Here is a 20,972-nt window from a genome sequence, read left to right on the forward strand (position 1 = left end):
AAAAATATAAGATTTATTTATTGATGATTTTATTCAAAAATGAATGGTTTTTCGGTATGATTTTGATTAAATCTGGTGGAAATTTTTGGAAATTTAAATTACAAATGTCAAGTTTAGAAATTTAGATACCTGGTACTTATTGAGAGTGTTGAATCTATTTCTGCCATGCCAGTGCTTAAGGGTGCTGAATCCATTTCCACCATTAAAAAATGATTCAATCACTTTCAATTTTAATTTTGATAGCATTTGGACTAGAAAATAGCCCTCTATAATTTTTTATTAATATAAATTTAATTTTTCGCTTTCTATAATTGTTTTATATTATATATAAATTTTAATTTGTAATAATTTTTATACATGGAGATATATTGTAATTACTTTTTTAGAATGACTTTTAATTAGTTGTTTGAAATGTAGCTATTTTATTATGGTTTTACAATAGTTTTGAAATATTTAAATATTAAATTAAATATTTTATAATTGTGTTGGAGGCTAGAGAAGGGACATCTCACTTAGATATGCATTAAAAAAATTAGAAAAAATATGTACGGGTTAATATATGTATATGCCAGAAAAATATGTGTCTGGCTAATATATGTATATCTTAGAAGTCTGGCTAATATATGTATATGCCAAAATGTATATGGCAGAGATGTTGTGTGTATCATAACTTTAAAAATAGGGTCAAAAATAAAATGCTTCAACTTCCACTTTTATTTTGCATAAGATTTTATATAACTAATTCAGTGAAAATAAAATAAAAATAACTTTTAAACTAAATAAAAATAAAAATAAAAATGACCCATGGTCTTAAGAATCGATGGTATTGACCCATGATATTCCTATTTAAGGGGGAAATTAAACTAGCCTAGATCAAGGGGAAATTAAACTAGCCTAGATCTATCTCAGTGTGATGTTATATTTAGATACATAATTAGCTAAGGGGGAAATTAAACTAGCCTAGATCAAGGGGAAATTAAACTAGCCTAGATCTATCTTAGTTTGATGTTATATTTAGATACATAATTAGCTGTAGAAAAATGGCGTTGAATCCATTTAGCTTATAAAGATAAAAAAATAAAAAATTATGGATATGCTTACACTAAACATTTGTAATTATTACATTTTATCTAATATTGAGGGGTGACATCTCCCTTATATGAGTAATAATATTACATTTTAATTAGTAAACCCCCACTTTTTATTAAGTGCAGGTGGTAATAAATATTGAGTAACATATAATACTGTAATGATATATTTTATCCAAGATTTTCCATCACCCTATTCACTTTTATTAAAAAAATTATTTATATTTGAGGTTCATAAGTAAATTAACTCTTCTGTGAATATTTGATCCTAGTATAGTAGAGATATTGTGATCTTTAACATTTTGATTCAATAAAAATAAAATAAAATAAATAATTATATTTATTTTTATAATCATAATTAACTATAAATAATAATTAAACCAGCCAAGATCCATCTTAACTCCAGATGCAATGCTCTTTTAGAGTGAAAAGGGACTTGATCCCATATATGTAGTTGACATTGAAATATTTTATTTATAATTTACATTATCCACATTAAAATGTTAAAACATGTCTCACTCTATATATGTTTCATGTTAATTTTTTTTACTCAACCTGCTTATTGAAATATTTTATTTATAACTTACTTTTTTTTCTCATAACCTACACTAGACCTTTTCTTTGTTATTGATATTTTTAAAATCTTATATATAAACTCCATATTAGAAATAAAATAAATCAAACATCTTCCTAATTACCACTCTAGATCTGGAATATGTTTCATGTTAAAACTTTTTATTCAACCTGCTTGTTGAAATATTTTATTTATAACTTACTTATTTTATTTATAGCCTACACTAGATTTTTCTTTGTTATTGATATTTTAAAATTCTTATGTATAAACTCCATTTTTTACTCAACGTGATTATTGAAATATTTTATTTATAACTTACTTATTCTATTCATAACCTACACTAGACCTTTTCTTTGTTATTGATATTTTAAAAATCTTATATATAAACTCCAAATTAGAAATAAAATAAATCAAACATCTTCCTAATTAACACCAGAGTATGTTTCATGTTAAAAAAAATTATTCAACTTGCTTATTGAAATATTTTATTTATAACTTACTTATTTTATTTATTACCTACAAATTTTTTTCCTTTGTTATTGATATTTTACAATTTATCAAAATATAGATATGTAAAATAATATTCTTTTAAAATTTACAACTTAAATTTAATACAAATATAAGAATTTTTTAAGTGATGATTTCATCTAGAAAATAATATTTTTCCTAACATGATTTTGATCCAATCCTGGTGGCCTGGGTGTAGGTGTAATGGACAATCGTTCAAATCCAAAAATGATTTCTGCAAGTCTGGTGGCCTGGGTGTAGGTGTAATGGACAATCGTTCAAATCCAAAAATGATTTCTGCAAGTTCAGGGGAAACTTCTTCTTAGATTTCCTTTGGAGTATTAGTCATCTACCTCCAAACTTGGCTATTGTACTAAATTAGCCAAACTGTTTAATTTTACCCCAATATGATAACCCTTTCATTTGCCACAGAATCAAAGGAAATTAGTCAAACTGTTTAATTTTACCGCAATATGATAACCCTTTCATTTGCCACAGAATCAAAGGAATTTAAACTTTGGTTTATTTCCTTATCGCGTCTGCTTTTTCACAAATATTATCGCGTTAATTCTCCGTTGTTGATCTTACCTTTCAGTCCAACGTTTGATGGTTCACCTGATCAATGAAACTAATCGGTGATCCTCCACCGTTGATCAAAGCACACTTGATCCAACGGTTAACAATGATATCGAATGAAAATCTTGTGCGATGTTTACCCACCCGATAAAGTGGTTTTCTCTCTCCACCCGAGTGCTACGTGTCGGTTGATTAATGGAATCGCTTACCACTTTTTCTGCACTCGATAAACAGCTTCTCTAATAAAACCGGTTTTCTTCTTTGACTAACACACGAGCTTATTGGTGCACGATGATCGTTAGTTCTATTAGATCTGTAGATCAGACGACTCTCACTCTTCTTTCGGGTTTACCAAGATTTGTCAGGGTTCCCTCTGTTCCGCTATGATTTTAGCACTTCCACCAGAGTGAGTTCTACTCTTTGTAATTCAAAGCTTAGTTAATTAAAGCTTTGTGGTTCGAAACGCATTCAATCTAACTTAATACACGCAAAAGAGGAATTAAACGCGACCACACCAGATCCTATACAACTCTAAATTTTCAGGCCAAACTGAAATTCAATAATACACAGATACTATTCGAAGGAATGCAACATCCATAATTGACCAATTATACACATTACACACACACAAATTCAGTTTCTGCAATTTAATCTTATACGGCCAAATCAGCCAAAATCAGTCAAAATCCCTTTACAATCATTCAGAACTTACATAAATACCATTTCATTCTGACAATCAGATCCTTATTCAATGGATCGAATCTGTCTAATCTTAGACAATACCTAATTTGGTTGATATTCTCCTCGAGAATCTCAACTGAATCTAAATAGCTTGAATTAATTATAAAATCACTCAATCCCTAAATCCTAGCTCAAATCCTATCTAGAAAACTTGTAAATTGACAGCTAAAGGATCCCACTCCTTTGCTTATAATTTTTTTTGTATTTTTGGAATAAATTTGAAACCTTTTGTCTTCAAGCCTCATGGTCTTGCATCAGACTCCTAAGGACAAAATTCTTCATGGGCTCCTGTCCATGAGCTCTTCTATAGAACTGCCCAATTTCTGTAGCATGGCATCTGTCATCCAAGTAGCTTCAGCGATTGGTTGTTCCTTCCATTTGACCAAATACTAAAAATAATCTTGTCCTCTTGTCTTCTTCAACGATTTCTTGTCCAAAATCTTCTCTGGCTTCAATTCCTTTGCTACAGGTAACTGTTTTACCCTATCAATCTCTTGTTCTTCTTGATCCTCTACTGTGTCATCTGCATTTTCACTTTCATACCTATACAAATCAACAACATTGAAAGTTGGAGATATTCCAATATCAGGGGGTAATTCAATTTCATATGCATTTGCAGAAAGTTTCCTCAAGACTCTACATGGTCCAATTTTCTTAAACTTTAGTTTGTTATACTCCCTTTTTGGAAATCTTTCCTTCCTCAGGTGTGCTAAAACCAAATCTCCAACTTCAAAATTAACTTCTCTCATCTTCAAATCTGTTATGCTCTTGTATTTTATGTTGTTGTCTTGTAATTGTTTTTTACCTGTTCATGTATTGCTTGAGCTTCTATAGCAAAATCTTCTCCTTTAGCACTTCTCATTTCAGCTTTTCCCAAGTCTTTCAATTTAGACACTCCCCTTGGGTGCATTCCATAAACTATACGGAATGGACTCTGCCTTGTACTCCTATTAGGAGAATCATTATAAGCATATTCTGCCTGTGCCAATACTTGATCCCACTATTTTGGATGTTCACCTGCAAGACTTCTCAGAAGATTACCCAAGCTTCTGTTTACAACTTCAGTCTGTCCATCAGTTTGAGGATGATAAGCAGAACTGAAACTCAGTTTAGTTCCAAGCTTCTTCCACAATGTCCTCCAGAAATGTCCAACAAATTTGGTGTCTCTGTCTGAAACAATGCTCTTAGGTAACCCATGTAATCTTACAATCTCCTTAAAAAACAAATTAGCAATGTGAGTACCATCATTGGTTTTATAACATGGAATAAAATGTGCCATTTTTGAAAATATGTCAACCACAACATAAATTGAATCATGTCCCCTTTGAGTTTTTGGTAAAACCAAAACAAAGTCCATACTTACCATATCCCAAGGCCTATCTAGAATAGGTAATGGAACATACAAACATGTGTTTTGACTCCTTCCCTTTGTATATGACAGACTTTACAATTTTTCACATACTTTTCCACTTCAACTCTCATCTTTGGCCAAAAATAAAACCAGTTCAACTGCTCATAAGCACCAAAATGTCCTCTCAGTCCACCACTATGTTTCTCCTTAATCAAATTTGCTCTCATAGAACAATTTGGTATATGCAGCTGATTTCTTTTAAACAGCAGTCCCTCTTGCAAGAAATAATCCAACCACTTGTTTCTAACTAATAAAACGGGATTTCTACAAGCTTCAAATGCCTCTTTAAAACCTAGATCTTTCTCATATAACTCTTTAAGAAAATCAAAACCCAACACTTGAATTTGACTTTCTTGAACTAAAATGATTTTTCTACTTAAGGCATCTGCTACTTTGTTTGATTGACTAGATATATGTTTTAACACAAAATTAAAACTTTGAAGGTATTCTACCCATTTTGCATGCTTCTGGTTAAGCTTTGATTGTTGCATAATGTACTGTAATGCATGGTTATCTGAATACAGTATGAACTCCTTGGACATCAAGTAATGTCTCCACTTCTTCAAAGACTGCAGTACTGCATAAAACTCCTTGTCATAAGAAGAATATTTCTTCTTTGTCTCATTTCGTTTTTCACTAAAATAAGCTACAGGCCTATCCTCCTGACTCAAAACAGCTCCAATGGCTTCTCCACTGGCATCACACTTCACTTGAAAACGTTTATTAAAATCCGGCAAAATCAAAATAGGCTTCTCAGTAATCTTTCTCTTCAACAGTTGGAAGTTATTTTCTGCTTTAGCAATCCATTTAAATGGTTGTCTATCCTTCTTTATTGTGTCAATAATTGAAGCATTGATCTTACTAAAATTCTTTATGAATTTCCTGTAAAAACTAGCAAGACCGTGAAAACTTCTTACCTCAAAGACACTTCTTGGTGAAGGCCACTCTATAATTTATTTTATCTTCTTTGGATCCATCTTTAACCCCTCAGTAGAAACAACAAAGCTCAAATACACCAACTCCTCCTTCATGAATGAACATTTCTTTAAATTTATCAGTAAGTTTTCTTGTTGTAGCCTCCGTAAGACATAATTCAGATGTCTCATATTCTCCTCTTTAGATCTGTTGTAAACTAATATATCATCCAGATATACTATTACAAATTTGCCAATAAATTCCTTTAAAACTTCCTTCATGAGCCTCGTAAATGTACTAGGGGCATTTGACAATCCAAAAGGCATTACCATCTATTCATACAATTCGTCATTGGTCTTAAAAGCAGCTTTCCACTCATCTTCCTCTCTAATTTTGATTTGATGATAACCACTTTTTAAATCTCACTTTGTAAAATATCTGGCTCCATTCAAACAATCCATCAAATCTTCAATTCTAGGTAAAGGAAATCTGTACCTGATTGTTATCTTATTGATTGCTCTTGAATCAGTGCACATTCTCCAGCCTCCATCTTTTTTTGGGCTCAACACTGTTGGCACAGCACAAAGACTCAAACTCTCTCTAACTAACCCCTTGTCTAATAGTTCTTGAATCTATTTCCTGATCTCTTCATTCTTTATGGGAGTCATCCTGTAAGCTGCTTTATTAGGTATATTTGCTCCTGGAATCAAATCTATGTGATGACTGATTTTTCTAATGGGTGGTAACTCATTAGGCAAATCTTCTCCAATGATATCACAATAACTGTCCAACATCTCTTGAATTTCAATTGGTAAATCAGAAACTTTTGTGGAAGTAATTATTACCTTGGGTTTGCAAACCAATGCAAAACTTATCTCATCTTCTTCCATTTGCTGCAAGTACTCCTTTCCACTCAATGAAAGGGTCTTTGGATCAGGTTTCTTTGATGTATCCTCTTCTTCCATTGGCAGCAATGTATGATTGACACCATCTTTGATAAATTTGTACATGTTCTTCTTTCCATCATGCATAGCTCTTGTGTCATACTGTCAAGGTCTACCCAACAATATGTGACACACATCCATAGGCATCACATCACACAAAATTTTGTCTTCATACTTCCCCAACTGCAGCTCCACTTCACATTGCTCATTCACTACCAACTGATATCCCTTTTGAAGCCATGACACCTTGTAGGGTGTTGGATGTTTTTTTGTTTTCAACTTCAACTTCTCCACCACTTCTATGGAGACCAAATTATCTGTGCTACCATTGTCTATTATCATCTGACAACACTTCCCTTAAACCTTACACACAGTCCTGAACAAGGATTTTCTCTGTGCTCGTTCAACAATTTCCTTAGCTGGCTTCAACAAAATTTGTTAACCACGAAAGATTCCCCTTTCTCTGGTACATTCTCTTTGTCTATTACCTTTGTTGCTTCCTCTTCAGTTTTTGCAACAATTGCATTCCTTTTATTCATTCCTATATTGTTTGGGCACTCATAAACTCTGTGTCCCAACTTGTTACATCTGTAACATCTAACTTCTCTTCCTCTACCTCTGCCTCCTCTTCCTCTGGAAAAACTCCCTCTGCCACTTGCATCACCTCCTGTGGATGCACACTGACTTGAACTAATGCTAGCTCCATCTCTAAGTGTTGTAGATCTTCCTCTACCACCTTGACTTCCCCTTCCTCAGAAGGTACCCCTATTTCTGGCAAACTGCTTCCTCATGAGTTTTTCTTCAGCCTTCAGTACCATCTGATAAGCCTCTTCTACTGTTTTAGGAGACAACGCACTTATCTCATCTTGAATGTCCATTCTAAGACCATTCACATATCTTGCAACCTTTTCATCTGTGTCTTGGATTTGTTCTGATCTTATACTCACTTTGTAGAATTCCTTTGTGTATTTCTTTACTGTCACATACCTCTGTCTAAGGTTCTACATCTGTCTAAATAATGTCTATTAATAATCACTTGGTAAAACCTTACTTTTTAGTGTTGCCACCATCTTGTTCCAATTATTAATTGGTTGTTTTCTAAGTCTTCTTCTTTCTGCCTGCACTCCATTCCACCAAAGTGTTGCATGTCCTTTCAATTTTGTGACAGCAAACTTCACCTTCTTTCCTTCTTCTGTTTCTTCATAATCAAAGAATTTCTCCATGTCATTTATCTAGCCTATCAATTTCGTCAGGGCTTAAGCTTCCTGTGTAGATTGAAACTTCAAGTCTAGGCTTGGATGTGGATCTCAATACTGACTTAAAGAATCTCATTTCAGGAGTTACATCTGCAGGTTCCTCATCTTTTGCAGCTACAACTTCAGGTTCACTGACATCCCCAACATCTGCATCTCTTCCCATTTCCATTGCTTCCAATCTAGCTTGCATTTTTTGCATAGCTTCCAACACTTCAGCGTTTGCAACTGGTCATCCTCTTCTTCGACCACCACCTCTTCCTCAAACTCTGAAAGCCATGTTGGATTTCCTTTTTTGATCCTTGAGATCATGTTTAGTGTTAGTAGGCTTCTCTGATACCACAAATGGTGGCCTGGGTGCAGGGGTAATGGAAAATCGTTCAAATACAGAAACGATTTCTGCAAGTTCAGATGAAACTTCTTATTGGATTTCCTTTGGAGTATCAGTCATGTACCTCCAAAGTTGGGTATTCTGCTAAATTAGCCAAACTATTTAATTTTACCGCAATATGATAACCCTTTCATTTGCCACAGAATCAAAAGGATTTCAAACTTTGGTTTATTTCCTTATCGCGTCCTTTTTTTCACAAATATTATCATGTTAATTCTCTGTTGTTGATCTTACCCTTCAATTCGATGGTTGATGGTTCACCTGATCAACGAAACTAATCGGTGATCCTCCACCGTTGATCAAAGCACACTTGATCCAATGGTTAACAACAATATCGGATGAAGATCTTGCGCGATGTTTACCCACCCGATAAAGTGGTTTTCTCTCTCCACCCGAGTGCTACGTGTCGGTTGATTAATGGAATCGCTTAGAATTCCAAAAGATCTCTTACCACTTTTTCTTCACCCGATAAACAACTTCTCTGATAAAACCGTTTTTCTTCTTTGACTAACGCACGAGCTTATTGGCGTGCAATGATCATTAGTTCTATTAGATCTGTAGATCGGACGACTCTTGCTCTTCTTCCGGGTTTACCACGATTTTTCAGGCTTCCCTCTGTTCCGCTATGATTTTAGCGCTTCCGCCAGATTGAGTTCTACTCTTTGTAATTCGAAGCTTAGTTAATTAAAGCTCTGTGGTTCGAAACACATTCAATCTAACTTAATACACGTGAAAGAGGAATTAAACGCAACCACACCAGATCCTATAGAACTCTAAATTTTCAAGCCAAACTGAAATTCAATAATACACAGAGATACTATTCGAAGGAATGCAACATCCGAAATTGACCAATTATACACATTACACACACAGAGATCCAGTTTCTGCAACTTAATCTTATATGGCCAAATCAGCCAAAATCAATCAAAATCCCTTTACAATCATTTAGAACTTACATAAATACCATTTCATTCTAACAATCAGATCCTTAATCAATGGATCGAATCTATCTAATCTTAGAGAATACCTAATCTGGTTGATATTCTCCTCAAAAATCTCAACTGAATCTAAACAGCTTGAATTAATTATAAAATCACTCAATCCCTAAATCCTAGCTCAAATCTTATCTAGAAAACTTGTAAATTGGTAGCTAAAGGATCCCACTCCTTTGCTTGTAATTTTTTTTTGTATTTTTGGAACAAATTCGAAGCCTTTTGTCTTCAAGCCTCATGCTCCTGCATCAAATCCCAATCTAAGTTGCAGGTGCTCTAGTGGTTCTTGAGGGTGTTGAATCCATTTCACCGTTAAAAAATGATTCAATCACTCTAAGTTTTAATTTGTTTTGAAAAAAATAGCCCTCTATATTTTTTTTATTAATATAAATTTAATTTTTCCATTTTATATAATTGTTTGATATTATATATAAATTTTAAACCTTTAATATTTTTTATACCTGTAAATATATTGTAATCACTTTTTTAGAATGACTTTTAATTAGCTGTTTGAAATATAACTATTTTATTATGGTTTTACAATAGTTTTGAAATATTTAAATATTAAATCAAATATTTGATAATTGTGCACTCTACAATATATAAGGGTACAATATTTAAGGGAGATGTCTTTAACATTGTATTAAATATATATCTATATATATATATATATATATATATATATATATATATATATATATATATATATATATATATATGATATGTATATGCAAGAGATGTTGTGTGTATTGTTTTTTTTTCTCGTTAAAAACTAATCTATTATTTACAGGAACAAGAAAGACATTACAATCATAGAGTTTTTTCACCAGAGGCCAAACCGTGGCACTCTGGATTGTGAGGGATCAAAAGGGCAGCCCTCGCAGGGGCTCCATGACTGAACAAAACATCCCACGCAGGGGTTTTTAGACTTCCAAAAAAGCAACCAGTTCAAACTAGATAACCCGCGCAGGGGCTTTGGACCATAAGTGTTCATCCCACGCAGGGGCAGCAAACAACCATCAGCATTTACCCACGCAGGGGCCACAAAAAACATAACAAGAACAGGCATTAAGACCACATAACAGAAACCGAAAGCCGAAGCAAAACCTGAGTGTCGCCGGAGTATGTGATGCTGAGCGGATGGACAGCTACTCGTCCGGCTCCTCCTCGACCACCTTGCACCAACCGAATTTTTCCATTTCCTCTGCAGAAGGGTAGGGATCCAGGTTGACATTGTCCCCCTTGGATGTCGACACTTCCTGAGGCTGAGGAAGGTTGGGGGCATGCTCTGCATCCTCCGCTGGCATCGCCTTGACAAATTCTGAACTCTCGCCCGGGTGCTTCCCCTTGCTGCGTTGTCCGTCGCTATCGACCTGAGATTCCTCAAGGAAAAGTACCGAAACGTGGGCATTGATACGGGGTCTGTCCATAGAGCTACTGAAGGTAAAAATGGCTGAACCAAAGGCAGGCGAAGGTGCTGGGTCAGAGTCTGGGCTGCTAGAGTCCATGAATTGGCTTGCTTGGATGGGATTGGCTTCAGCAATACGATGGCAACGGCAACGACAACAATGGGAGTGGGGTTCTTCAGCTGGAGGCCGAGAGGACCCTCCCCGGGCAGAGCCTCGACGGCTGAGCAGGCGTTGTCGAGGCCTAACCATTTTTGCAGAGGCACCGTGGGTAAGGAGCAGTGCGTGGTAGGGAGGCGGAATTGACACAGAGGCGAGCGAACGGCACCCAACACACTCAAGTTTGCATCCACCCCACCTTTCAGGCTTGAAATTGCCTCCAACAGACAGAGGGATGGCAGGAACTGTTTCCCGGAGAGCCAAAGACCAGGCGAGAGCCTGAACACCAAATACCCACTGTTATCACCTAGAACTGCAGTCACATGTATATAAGTTTTGTCCAAAGTTTCATTGTCAAAAATGGGTGTCAAATGGTTGTTATCCTATGTTTACCACTTAGGGGTCATGTTTTTCAATGATATTAATGAGAATCATTTTCAAAACCGTTAGTCATCCTTCATCGTGATTGAATAAGACATCTCTTATCTCGTATATGTCATGTGTCCTTTTCGCATTTTCGCAGCGCAGTTTGATTGGTTGATTTTGCAGCGCAATGATGTTTTAGCCTTTTCGTAGCGTCAGCCATTTCGCAGCGCATGTCGCTAAATTATAACTGTCTGCGCTACGAAATCGCGGATTCGGGGATTTTCGCAGCGCAGATTCGTAAAATGTCATGTCCAGGGATGAGTCATTGTGTCCGTTCGGTTGTTGTCAGTTGGTGTACCTTCCAAGCACTTACGAGCCATCATTCCACCAATAGGTTCATAGTCATGCACATTAAGTTCATTTAAACGGTTTTGTCATATATGGTTGTGTCATGATGTTTGTTAATATTGCATGGAGTGGCCAGCTTATATGTTAAGACATTTGAATTGAAAATGAACCCGAGTTTCTTCTTCAAGAGAGCCTGATTGCAAGCGAGCCTGCGTTCTAAAATTTGAATTTGCTTTTCGAGTTGAGGCTGGTGGTGTTTTGCTGTGCGAAAGATTTCAAAGCATAATGGAAAAGAAGGAGCATCGGTCTGGAAGGTGTCAAAGGGCAGAACCTGAAGGATTGGACCTTGCATTGAGGGATGAAGGTGTTAAAAGGGCCTTCAAGGACGCTGGTTGCTGGAGTTTCTGTGAAAAGCTGAAGGGAGGACACACTCAGGTAACAAAAGAGTTTGCCTTGAATTTTACAGGCTTAAATTCCAAGGTATCTATGTTAGAATTCCCAGTATCTCCAGAGGCTATTGCTAGTGTGACTGAGATTCCCAGAGGGGGGCAGGAGTGGTTTAAAAATTTCAAATTTGATATGAGCCCCTGTAAAGAATTCTTGAAGGAAGCCTATGCGAATGAAGATTTAACCAAGGCTGTGCCTAGAAGTTATGTTAAAGAACACTATGCTATGCTTCTTACCTGTATTCAAAAGTATTTAACTTGTGAAGGCAGATATAACAAAGTTTATTCCTATCATTTTAAGTTGTTGCTGCATTTTACGGGTAAAACATCTATAGACATCCCATTTTACCTGTTTCGAAGCCTCAGCAAGATGTGTGACAAGGTTCAATTGAGAAAGGATGATTGTGAGACCTCACTATTTCATCATGGTCTAGTCAAACTGTTAGTGCTGGATGCTTTGCAAAAAATTGGTAGGGATTGGAATTCTTTCATCTATATGGGCGGTTTCCAGAATAAGACAGGCCTCACCCCACAGCCTGTTAGGGAAAGAGAAGAATCAATGGAAGAACCTACAATAGCTGATCTTAGGAAGGAGGCTAGGGAGAAAAAGAAAGTTAAATCTCAGTTGGACAAACCAGTCAAGCCCTTGGTTATTAAAGAGCCACCTCAGCCACCTCAGTCATCATCAAAGGAAAAGGTCAAGCACAAGAAAGATGTACATGGATCAGCTGTGTCCGAAAGAGCATCAAGAGTTAAAACAAGGGGTCAATTAAGCAAGGAGAAAGGTAAATCAGTAGCTGTTGAGGAAAGTCCAATTTCAAAAGCCAGCTTAAGTGATTTACTTGAGGCAATTGAATTTGAGCAGGAAGAACCAGTGCATCTTGAACCTATGCATATTGACTTGACTCAATCATCTCCTGAGAGCACTAAGAAATCAAAAGCTTCGAAGAGATTAAGGTTTGATGAGCCTAGTGAGGAGTTTATGTTCAAACCACGAAGGCCGGTTACAAGGAGGCAAGTTAAAGAAGCTGAGAAAGTGCATAAAGGAGAGAAAGCCATAAAGATGCCCACAACAGAGGTAATTGAAGTGCTGACCAAAACAGTGGAGGCAGTCAAGCATAAAGATAAGAACAGAAAAGTTATCATTACCCAAGGAGGAAATGTCATAGCTATAAAGAATCAAGCAGGAACAGCAAAAGAAGAAGTTGCCCCAGCAGAGAATGTTACTAAGGAACGTGCAGTTAGGTATGCCAACTATCGAAGAGCTGTGTTAAAGGGTAGCAAAAGCCTAGTGAGTCAGGTAGATTCAGTGGCTGATGTATATACATGGACGGTTCCAGCCCTCAAACAAGCTAAACATGTCAGAAAGATGAACATGACCCTGAGAGCTAAAAACAAAGCTTTGAAGAAGGAGATTGCAAATTTGAAGACAAGGCTAGGTCAACTAGCTCACTGATTTGAGGAAAAGGTGATATTCTTAGTTTTGCTCAATTTTGTTTAAGCTCCCCTATTTTGAAAGTCACCTAAGTCTTTGACACCTGTAGAAGAAGTTTGAAGAGTCACAAGTTCAAGCACAAGATGCTTTAGTTCAAATATACTCTGTTTTAGCAAAAACAGCAGTTTCGTAGCGCGCTACGAAACTGCTGTAGGTGCTGTTTTATAAGAAAAACAAAGAGTTTAATGATGAGGTCAGCAAATTTTTGAAGGAAATGCCTCAAGAACATGAGGGAGACCATACAAGACTATCCTGGCTATTCAGAGAATGACAGGTGTGCGTTTTGGAGAAAAGGTGAAATATTTTGTTTTTAGCTAAAGCTTTGTTAAAGGTACTTTATGACCGAATTGTTAGGGTTCTGGTAGGGTTACCGGAGTTTTTGGTTTGTACACCTGTTCAGACCGCGAGGCTTCCAGCTCATGGGGAATATGGTGATATGCGTTGTTTTTGAAGAATTAAAGAGCTGGGAACATGTTCTTTAAGTAGTGAAGAATGATGGGAGACAAGGACCGTGGAAACAGGGCACTTATCTTAATTGATTAATGAGCCATCTACGCAGCCAGTATCCAAAGCCAGCTCGTTTAGTGTATTCTCCTCCAACATATCTCGGCCAAAACAGAAAATATACAGGTGTCAAGGATCAGAAAGTCATCATGCTACGAGGAGGACAGATTTGAGTTTTGAATTAATTAGGATCTTTTGTAATTACAGTTCAGCACTTATGTAATTAATGAATTAGTTAAACAGCAGATAGGAGTAGTTAATAGCAGCCTTCGAGCTCGCTCTAGGTGGTTAATAGTGTATTCCTATATATGGATCAGACTTGGATGTAATTGGGGTTGGATGTTTTGATAAAAGACAAGACTATTTTGGTTTATGTATAGCATATTTCAGTAATGCAAATGACTGTTGTTTCTTCTCAGGATTCACAATAGATCTAATGGTTCAAATGTATGATGGTTTATTCTCTTTAGTGTTCTTTTACAGTTTTGTTACTGCATAATCACTCAGAACTCATGTGTCATGCTCTGACTTCCTGTATGCCGTGGCAAACTGTGTTTTATGTAAGTTATGTTTGAACATTAGATGTAAAGTGCCCTGATTTCTATGAAAGGATAGTGTTTTTTGTTTGCTGAGATGTGTGAGACTCCATAAGCCCAATGGGAAACAATTTGATATTTGTCCAGCCAGCTTATTTTCATGTGTTTTTTAAAGAGTTAGCCATCTTTCCTTGTCATTAGTCCATATTCATAATCTGTGAGAGAGCCCTCTCTGACTAAGGAGGCTAAACCTTAGTCTAAAGCCTGGTTTGAAATAGTTATACAAAATCTTGCTAATTGGCAGCCCTTAGTACCTGATTTTGTGATAACACCCACTGCTGAGCATGAACCAGCTTATGCCGAGCCATCCCGCCACCTTTCTTAACCACCGCATCATAACCTCGAGCTTCGAACGCCATAACTGCTCGTTGCAGTCGATCCAACAACCCGGACAGAGCATTGAATGATTTCCTGTGTTAACCCTGCCCTTTATTCCCTGGCGGCGATCTTGCATTGAATGCCAGCACTACACCTGAGGCAGCACATGACTAGCATGTGGCTCCTCGTTGCCTCCCATCGTGTCACCCGCATCCGGGGATGTTGTGTGTATTGTTACTAAACTAATAAAGTTGATTTAAAAATCAATCCCCACCATAAATAAAATGCTTCACTTTTCACCTTTATTTTATATAAGACTTTATATAGTGAGGCAAAGTAATAGAAATTAAAAAAAAGATATATATGTAATTCCTTTATTGACCAGATATCTAATAACGTTATAGTTTATCCAAGATTTCTCATCACCTTATTCACTTTTTATTAAAAAAATTCTTTATATTTGAGGTTCATAAGTAAACTAACTCTTATGTAAACATTTGATCCTAGTATTGTAGAGATGTTGTAATCTTTAACATTTTGACTCAATAAAAATAAAATAAAATTAATAATTATGCCGTAAGGCGTTCCCCTTTGAAAATAATTCTCAAAGTTACCACAATGTCCTTGTTTGGAGTGTCCAGTCAGATGTTAGACGATTAAAGGTTTTTGTGTCCTTGGATTAATAGTTAGGAAAACTGTTACGCGACACAGTTAGGGAAAAAATGCATACAACCTTCATCGATATAAACACCCGAGCAATAGTCTTTATTGTGCTGAAGGACTAGTTCCCTTTCACTGCCAAATGCAAAGAACTTATAGACGAGTAGGCATGCAGTGTTGGATATCTGGGTGAAAAGGTTCCACCACACCTTCAATGGTATACATAACACTCATGCGATTCCATTTTACTAGGCCTAGGTGGACTTGCCATAACTGTAATGGAGTTGGGGTTTATTATTTCTCTTTTTTTTTAAGGTTTGCATCAACGACTTCGTTCAGAGAATGTGGACATTCGAGGCCGAAGGAGTCAACATTCACTGAGCCCTTTTCGAAGGCGCAAAAATGGCAGCTTGGGCAAGGTTGCTTACATTAGCTCTCAGATGAGTTGGATATCTGGGTGAAAAGGTTCCACCACACCTTCAATGGTATACACAGCACTCCTGCGATTCCATTTTACTAGGCCTGAGTGGACTTGCCATAATTGTAATGGAGTTGGGGTTTATTATTTCTCTTTTCTTTAAGGTTTGCATCAGTGATTTCGTTTAGAGATTGTGGACATTCGAGGGTGAAGGAGTCAACAATCACTGAGCCCTTTTCAAAGGCACAAAAATGGCAGTTTGTGCAAGGCCACTTACATTAGCACTCAGATGAGTTGGATATCTGGGTGAAAATGCTCCACCACACCTTCAATGGTATACACAACACTCCTGCGATTCCATTTTACTAGGCCTGGGTGGACTTGCCATAACTGTAATGGAGTTGGGGTTTATTATTTCTCTTTCTTTTTAGGGTTTGCATGCTTAACCCAACTTGGTTAAGCTCTTGTCGCATACAAACAACCATTATTTGAGTCATCCATACGACTTAGTCCATTCGCTCATGAGAATCGACAAGTTATCAATTGTTTAATGTATATCAAGTAATTGTTAGAGATTTCCTTATGAAAATATGTTGAGTAATTTGTTTTAGGGTAGGGTTTCATTGAATTCTATGATGCTCACTTTGATGGGAAGCTGCTTCATTATGTTGTGGATGCAATCTTAGGAGCATTAGGTCTACCTACTTCTATTACTCTACCTACACTATGAAGAATATCTAGCAGAATCTTGCATGTTTCTGTATCTTGAGCGCATCCTTCAGATTCCAACTAATTAAAGGCATTTAGAGCTTCATTAATATTACCATAGTTACAATAATCACTTATAAATACACTATAAATGTCACTTTCTGCAATGTAATCCTTGTCAAGAAATAAGCTAATGAGCATATATGCTTCATGCACTTGTTGCTTTAAACAAAAGCCATTTATCAAGACATTGCAAGTATTGATATCAAAGCATGAAAAATCTTTAATGCTTCCAACATCTGGCCTTTCTTAGATAAGCCCTCAATTAAAGACTTGCTTGTATTAAATATCATGCACCTCTTTGTTTTTCACTACATCATCAAGGACAAAGAAGTTCGTTAAGGAAAAAAATTGCATTTAGAAAGTTGACCAACATAAAATAAAATTTCTACTATACCTAATACACATCTTCATATTTTAAACCAACTGGTTGCAACTCATCATCTGCAATGGGCTTCTCAAGATCTTCAAAATAGAAGTTGGATACAATACTTCCTAGGTAAAGCTAGATTTTTTATTGAAGCTATTCTAACAAAGGATGGATTAAAGCAATAGCCCAACAACATGAGAGATAAAATGAAGGTGAAAACCCTTGGTGGCTGGGTTTCCTTTGGGAAGTTCTTTGTAGACACTTGAAGTCTATTGCATGATTCAGGTTCTATGAGCAACAAGTATGGCTAATGCATTCTCTGTAGTGGTACTTCCCATGTGCACATACAAAACTTCCCTCAACTTAAGGGCCATCACAATCCATCAACTTCGCTACAATAATTCAACATCCATGTACTTATCAAAGCCCAAAATTTGCTTAGAGGACAAAAATTTAGAAGCATAATATACAAAGCTATTGCTACCATAGTTGAGATTGAAAACGAAAGGGATATAGTCAGGTGTGCACCAACGCTACCCTTTAAAGTTGGACACTGTTTGGATTTGCATAGATTGGAACCTAGACCGCCCTTGATTACTGGAGGAATCAAGATTCCTTGTGAAAAAGGTTGTGCTGCTCACTTTGATGGGAATGTGTTGCTTCATTATGTTGTGGATGCAATCTTAGGAGCATTGGGTCTACCTAATTCTATTAATCTACCTACATTGTGAAGAGTATCTATCATAACCTTGCATGTCTCTGTATCTAGAGTGCATCCTTTAGATTCCAATTGATTAAAGGCCTTTAGAGCTTCATTAATATTACCATACTTACAAAAATCACTTATAAATACACTATAAATGTCACTATCTACAATGTAATCCTTGTCAAGCAATAAGCTAATGAGCATATATGCTTCATGCACCTTCTACTTAAAAAAAATCCTTTTGTCAAAACACTACAAGTATTGATATTAGATAAGCAATCTTCTTTTAGCATTGCATGCAAAATATTTAATGCTTCCAACATCTAGCCTTTCTTAAACAAGCACTCAATTAAAGTCTTTCCTGTATCAAAGATCATGCACCTCTCTGTTTTTCACTACATCATCAAGGATTGTAGTTGCTTCATGCAACATTCCCTATACATGCAACACACTCTCTTTATAGAGGGAATTCAACACGTGTATAGATATCAATATCAATGCATTTCCCACTTTGTACATTCCATCTAGGTGTTTTTAACAACAATCATTGTACCAACTATAGAAGATTTCTAAGGAACATTCAATCTGTGGAACTAAAAATGATTGATTAAAGGCCTTTAGAGCTTCATTAATATTACCATACTTACAGAATGCACTTACAAATATGCTATAAATGTCACTATCTGCAATGTAATCCTTTTCAAGTAATAAGATAACGAGCATATATGCTTCATGCACCTGCTACTTTAAACAAAAGCCATTTATCAAGACGCTGCAAGTATTGATATCAAATAAGCAATCTTCTATTAGAATTATATGCAAAAGCTTTAATGCTTCCAACAATTGGCCTTTCTTAGATAAGCCCTCAATTAAAGTCTTTCTTGTATCAAAGATCATGCACATCTCTGTTTTTCACTACATCATCAAGGATAAAGAAGTTCGTTAAGGAAAAAAAATCCATTCAGAAAGTCAACCAACATAAAAAAAAAAAAATCTATTGTACCTAATATGCATCTTCATATTATAAACCAACTGGTTACAACTCATCATCTGCACTGGGCTTCTCAAGATCTTCAAAATAGAAGTTGGATACAATATTGCTTAGGTAAAGATGGAGTTTTTATTGAAGCTATTCTAACAAAGGATGGATTAAAGCAATAGCCCAACAACATGAGAGATAGAATGAAGGTGAAAAACCTTGGTGGCTAGGCTTCCTTCGGGAAGTTCTTTGTAGACACTTGAAGTCTATTGCATGATTCAAGTTCTATGAGAAACAAGTACAGCTAATGCATTCTCTATAATGGTATTTCCCAAGTGCACATACAACATATGAGAAACAAGTACGACTAATGAATTCTCTGTAGTGGTATTGCCCAAGTGCACATACAACACTTCCCTCAACTTAAGGGTCATCACAACCCATCAACTTCGCTACAATAAATTCAACATCCATGTACTTATCAAAGCCCAAAATTTTCTTAGAGGACACAAATTTAGAATCACATTATACAAAGCTACTGCTACCATAGTTGAGATTGAAAATGAAAGTGATACAGCCAGGCATGCCCCAGCGCTACCCTTTAAAGTTGGACACGGTTTGGATTTGCATAGATTGGAACATAGACTACCCTTGATTGTTGGACGAATCAAGATTCCTCATGAAAAAGGATGTCATGCTCACTTTAATGGGAATGTGTTACTTCATTATGTTGTGGATGCAATCTTAGGAGAATTAGGTCTACCTACTTCTATTACTCTACCTACACTGTGAAGAGTATCTAGCAAAATCTTTCATGTCTCTGTATCTAGAGCGCATCCTTCAGATTCCAACTGATTAAAGGCCTTTAGAGCTTCATTAATATTACCATACTTACAAAATTCACTTATAAATACACTATAGATGTCACTATTTGCAATAAGCTAATGAGCATATATGCTTCATGCACTTGTTGCTTTAAACAAAATCCATTTATCAAGACACTGCAAGTATTGATATCAAATAAGAAATCTTCTTTTAGCATTTCATGCAAAAGCTTTAATGCTTCCAACATCTGGCCTTTCTTAGATAAGCCCTCAATTAAAGTCTTGCTTGTATCAAAGATCATGCACCTCTCTGTTTTTCACTACATCATCAAGGACTGTAGTTGCTTCATGCAACATGCCCTCTACATGCAACATACTGTCTTTATAGAGGGCATTCAACACGTGTATAGATAGAAATATAAGTGAATTTTCCACTCTGTACATTCCATCTAGGTGTTTTTAACAACAATCAGTGTACCAACTATAGAAGATTTCTAAGAAACATTCAATCTGTGGAACTCAAACTTCTTACTTAAAAGCGTTTATACATTCATTAGTATTACCATACTTACTGAATGCACTTATAAATATGCTATAAATGTCACTATCTGCAATGTAATCCTTGTCAAGCAATAAGCTAACAAGCATTTATGCTTCATGCACCTGCTTCTTTAAACAAAAGCCATTTATCAAGACACCGCAAGTAATGATATCAAATAAGCAATCTTCTTTTAGCATTGCATGTAAAATCTTTAATGCTTCCAACATTTGGCCTTTCTTAGATAAGTCTTCAATTAAAGTCTTGCTTGTATCAAAGATCATGCACTTCTTTGTTTTTCACTACGTCATCAAAGACAAAGAAGTTCGTTAATGAAAAAAATGCATTCAGAAAGTTGAACAACATAAAATAAAGTTTCTACTGTACCTAATACGCATCTTTAGATTCTAAACCAACTTGTTGCAACTCATCATCTGCATTGGGCTTCTCAAGATATTCAAAACAAAAGTTGGATACAATATTGCTTAGGTAAAGCTGGAACTTTTATTGAACTTATTCTAACAAAGGATGGATTAAAGCAATAGCCCTACAACATGAGAGATAGAATGAAGACGAAAAACCTTGGTGGTTGGGTTTCCTTCAGGAAGTTCTTTGTAGACACTTGAAGTCTGTTGCATGATTCAGGTTCTATGAGCAACAAGAACGACTAATGCATTCT

This window comes from Pinus tabuliformis, chromosome 6 (genome assembly GCF_031772625.1).
Source record: "Pinus tabuliformis cultivar Carrire ecotype Pingquan chromosome 6, CPIR1, whole genome shotgun sequence".
NCBI lineage: Eukaryota > Viridiplantae > Streptophyta > Pinopsida > Pinales > Pinaceae > Pinus > Pinus tabuliformis.